The following is a 5,629-nucleotide window of genomic DNA, read 5'->3' as shown; positions in this document are numbered from 1 at the left end:
TGTGCGACCGCACTGGGCTTGTTTTTGCTGAGCTTGTCTTGTCTTTGGCACTTGTGCAAGTTTCACTCCTTTTGAGCTGATCTTTGACATCTCGTCACTTTGATGATCAAACCTGCAATCAAGTACAACTTATGAGCCTTTTGGGACTATTTTGTATGAATTTCTAATCAAAGCATGAGCAAGAAGGAGTATAAAATGCGTCAAAATCCCTAGTTATCAACTCCCCCAAACTTAAGCTTTTGCTTGTCCTCAAGCAAACAAAATAAGACCCACCCCTAAAGAGAAAATCCAAGAAATTTTCAGCTGTCCTAAAGCAACGTCAACTAGCATCAATTGGGACTAACAATTGCCCTCAATAGAAATAAACCATTAATAACATTTGCTCTTTGAAAAACCATGGATCAAGTGCGACACAGGAGCATCAAGAGTTGACTCAACACATCAAAGAACTCCTTCAATTACTTTGGTCATTGTGGAACCCAAACTCACACATCCTCAACTCTCCCTAAGCAATCCTCACTTTTAAGATAGTGGCACTCAGAACGAGGATAATGGGAGTTCACTCATCTCTCTCAAGAAAAAGCCACAAGTCCGGCTCTAGGTACCATATGCTTGCCCCTTATGTGAGTTTCCACTAATATAAGCTTCATTCAACTCAAGATCATATAGGGCTTTTGTGGAGACATTCTGAAGGCTTTTGGTTCAGGGTAGGAAATGTTTTGGTCTAAGTAGGTTCCATCTTCCCTTAAGCACTTCTTTTGATTCATTTGGCCATTCACTTGACTCTTTGCGTCATTTCACTTCTTTCTAAGGGGTTAGAGAGACACACTGTCACTCTTTCTTATGCATTTCAAACCTTTTCTCCTTTTTCAACTTTCCACACCTTTCATTCTTTGCTTTTTTTTTGAATCCCTTTTTATTCTTTTTCACATTGAACTTTCTTTTTGTCTTTTTTTTTTGCTTTTCTTTTCTTTTTCATTGCGTTTCCTTTTCTTCATTTTTGTGCCTTTTTACCAACTTGTTGCAATCCTCTTCTCTCCCCCAAAACTTATACTTTTGCCATGTGCTAAAGGAAAGATCGGGTGCCAAGAGAGGGTATCTTTTAGAACAGGTATAGGCTTGTATCATGGTTCTTGAAGGAAAAAGGTCTAAGGCTCAAAAGGGTTGACTAGGGATCTTATCATTGGTAGGTTATGGAAGTGTTCAAGCTATCATTTGGACCAAGGAGAGCCTATAATCATGTCTTCAAGTCAAAATTCACTTAGGATTTTGCCTCAACAAACATTCAGGGCAAGTTCTAGACCAATGGCTCGGGACATGGACTTGCAATACGATTACTTACCACACAAGCTATGGGATTGCTAAAGACACNGCCCTAAATTACAAGACCCATCAATTACCCACACTAGGGTTGAGCCACAACCCTAGCTTATGGGTCTAGCTACTCATATTCAAAGAAGAAAAGCAAGAAATAGATGAAGATAAACACATATTAATTAATTACTAAGATAAAAATAAAGATTCAATGTTGCAAAGTAGATAAAATTGCCCAAAATGACTACAAGAGTCGTTCCCACGAGTGCAGCTGCTTCTAAAAACTATCTGATACCCTAAAAATGGAAAAAGAAGCTATTTATATTAGGCTAAAAATCTGGACAAAAATGCCCCTGCGGGGTTAGTGCGGACCGCACAAAATGGACCGCGGTGCGCACTGGGGCTTTGGCCTTGAAAAACAGCTCTCTGAATCTTGGCATCGCGGACCGCAGAGAATGGACTGCGGCCGCGGAGGCTTCTAGTGCGGTCCGCATAAAATGGACTGCGAACCGCGGAGGCTTGAAACTCTGAAAATCCAACCTCTCTAATTCTTGGCTCTGCGGACCGCACTAAATGGACTGCGGACGCATTGCCTTCAGTGTGGACCGCACAAAACCTAGTGCGGCCGCACTGCCTCTTAGCTTGAAATTTAGCCTCTCTGAATCTCCCAGTGCGGACCGCACAAAGTGGTGTGCGGCCGCACTGGGCTTGTTTTTGCTGAGCTTGTCTTGTCTTTGGAACTTGTGCAAGTTTCACTCCTTTTGAGCTGATCTATGACATCTCGTCACTTTGATGATCAAACCTGCAATCAAGCACAACTTATGAGCCTTTTGGGACTATTTTGTATGAATTTCTAATCAAAGCATGAGCAAGAAGGAGTATAAAATGCGTCAAAATCCCTAGTTATCAAACACCTAGAATAGCATGTTTAAACATCCTGTTTTCAATCAGTTTTCCTTACTTCTGAGGATTGGTATACTATCTCACACCTAAGCAAGCCTTAGGCAACCAAGCTGTTAAAATCGGAAATTTGCCTTCTTGTGTACGCTGCCTAATTCTTAACAGGTTTTAAAATCAGTAGGCAAGCTGATTAGGCATTTCTGAGTAATACAACAAATCTGCTTACCTTCTAAAAAATACCTAGATGTCATGCCTTAGGAATCTGAATACTGCCCTTAGCTGTGTTTGCGTCGTGCTGCTTATGTGTTTGTTTGAGGAGGAAACTCTGAGCCTTTTAATTGCTCTCATTTTGTATAAAAGTCCTAAATGTTTTGACTATCGCCTTAGAATTTTTGCCTTTTAAAACCTTAGGGGTACGTCTAGAACCACCTATAGGTAGAGGTCCTAACTCCCTCCAGGATCATTAAGAAGGGACGGGTAGCAGCACGCGATAGGAATCCGAGACCAACACTCGCTTTGCATGACCAATAAAGGGACGGGAAGGGTAGAAATGGATATGATGACCGGTGCGCTAATGCCACGCGTATCCCCTTTCTAAGGAGTGATTACCGAGCATTGTACTGATGTGATCCTATAGGTTAACCAACCTAGGACACCCCTTTACGTTCGCAAATATGCTTAGATTGTACTTCTTTTTCTAGCTTTTCATTAACTGTTTTTTCAAACATCTATGTACTTAAACTTAAATCCCCTACTATTTGTGCCATACTTGTTTATTTGCTAATTGTACAAATCCACAAAAACTGTTTGGCCGGGAACCACACTAGTGGATCCTGAGGGGTGCCTAACACCTTCCCCTTAGGATAATTTCAAGCCCTTACCCTGTCTCTGGTTACCAAACGTAGTTATAAATGAACCCTGTAGGTGCCCTAATGCACCTTAAATCGTTAGGTGGAGACTCTATAAAAATACAAACCCCTTTCCCAAGAGGAACGAGTTGTCTCAACCAAAATGTCATGAACCCGATTTCGCGAGAAAAAGGGGGGCGCGACAGCATGGCGACTCTGCTGGGGACTTTAGGCTTTTACCATTTCAGACCATTTTTGTGAATTTATGCAATTATTTGTTTAATTCCTTTAAGCGTTTAATTTCTTCTTCAAGAGCAACTGACGTATCTTTCTTGTTTCCTTCCTTACTGCTGCTTTAAATTATAAAACTGATGTATTTATCGCTTTCTTAACGTGCAAATACATGCCAACATGCTTTTAATTTTTGCATAATCAGGTTCAACATCATACTCCACTCGTGCCAAACAAAATACTATAGCAACGCTTGATGAGTGGTTGCGCCCTTCCTATATCATTACCCCCTAAATTTGGAAAGGCTTATTTGCGGTAAAACTAGTCGATCAGTGGTGTAGTCGACGGTTCTGTGCCTTCCCTCTCGAGTTGTCCGCTTGAGGGTACCAGTCTAAAACCCCATAGAAACCTTACTCTGTTATTATTGTTGCATGCATCATGGTCAAACCTAGCCGGGTCAGTTATGTTGTCCACATAATGATCCTTTAAGATAGTCTTGTCCAAAAGTCCACTGGGTTTCCCTAAACCCAAACGGACATCATCACGTTCTGTGCATTTATTTGGAGAACTAAATGCTTCATGCTAATTGTTGATGTTAAATAGTCGAGTCTGGTGGGGGTAAGGGCCTAACCTTGTTTGCCTTGCAGAAATATGAGGCACGAAGTCCCCAGATTCGGCATGGTTACCAAAATCCACCCAAGATTGCTAAGTTGGTGGGAAGATTTGCATTCTAGTGACAAAACCCTTGTCAGAAAATATCTGGGTAATCTACCATCCCTCCTGGAGATCCAGCCTAACAACATGATAATAGAAGCTGCTACCTTATTTTGGGATTGTGAAAGGGCCGTGTTCCGCTTTGGGGACATAGAAATGACACCTTTGCTAGAGGAGATAGGAGTACTGGCCGGTCTAGTGTGGGAAACCCCGGGTTTGCTAATGCCTAAGAACCGCACAGGCAAGGGTTTCTTAAAAATGATGGGTTTAAAGAAGAACGCAGAATTGGTATGCCTAAAGGAATCATACATCCCTTTTGACTACCTGTATGAAAGGTACGGTCACAGCAAATCATATCGTACCTACCATGACGAGTTTGCCATCACATCCTTGGGATATATCCATTGTAGAGTATTCGTCTTCATGTTTTGCTTCCTGGGTCTGATCGTGTTCCCAATGAAGAAAGGGAGAATCCATACTAGGCTGGCTATGGTAACCAAGACCCTAATGGAGGGGATTGGTGGGCAGACATTCAGCATTGTACCCATGATCATTGCAGACATATACCGAGCCTTAGAGAACTGTCAACAAGGAGCGAAACACTTCGAAGGCTGCAATCTGCTACTTTATCTTTGGCTCATGGAACATCTCCAAAAGGGCGAATACCGACAAGAAATTCAGCGAAGGGCCTGAGATGAACACATCGCTTTCCACCATCCAAAGAGAATGAATTACATCCCCGACATGTTCGCTCAGCCTGAGAATGCCAAAGAATGGGTTGAGCTCCTTGATAACCTGACTGAGGAACAGGTTCAATGGATGTTCGAGTGGTTTCCGACCGAGGAGTTCATCGCCCGATCCAGAGATGCACCTTTCCTGATACTGATTGGTCTAAGAGGAACATACCCTTACGTCCCTCTTCGAGTTATGAGGCAAGCAGGTAGGAAGCAAGTCATACCCAGGGTCGACAAGATGAGCCATCTTCGAGCTGACTTCCAAAATGATGATAGTCCCCACAAGTGCCAAGCCCACCACATGTGGCACTGCAAGTTCGTAATGGAGAAAGACACCATTGAGCCAGACAGATATCATGCCGGTTGTACCCCTTTCTATTCTGGTTGGTTGGAAGACAATTGGGATGGTCTGGGCCGGCCAGGGTTCGCTCAAGGCCACAAAATTATAGATGAAAAGGCTGAGGCGCAAGTCAAATACAACCAGCTGCGCAAAAGGATCCGTGAATGCGAGAGCGAACACCGCGAGATACAAGAATCCAACCAGAAGCTGATTGAGGAATGGAAAGACATGGCTATCAGTGCCAACAAAAGGCTAGGATACTTAGAGCGAGGCATAGTAGAACTAGAGGGAAAATTTCTCAAAAGGGTTGAAGACTGTCAAAAGGCTGAAGGGACCGAAGGTGGACATCTAGCCAGAGCATACCTGTTGCTGGGACTTCGCGAATTGGGGAAGTTGTTCGAAGGAGCCAAGGATGTCGAATCTAGGAAAGGTCCTTCTGGGACCAAATAGATAGGAATTTACTTTTTAGCTTTATGAATGTAATAAGGCCAATGGCCATTAGTGACCTTTATTTCTCGCTTATTTGGTGTCGTTTTGGGATTTGCCTA

The sequence above is a fragment of the Nicotiana attenuata genome, unplaced genomic scaffold (assembly GCF_001879085.1).
Source record: "Nicotiana attenuata strain UT unplaced genomic scaffold, NIATTr2, whole genome shotgun sequence".
NCBI lineage: Eukaryota > Viridiplantae > Streptophyta > Magnoliopsida > Solanales > Solanaceae > Nicotiana > Nicotiana attenuata.
The sequence above is the reverse complement of the archived record's forward strand: the minus strand, read 5'-3'. Positions refer to the sequence as shown.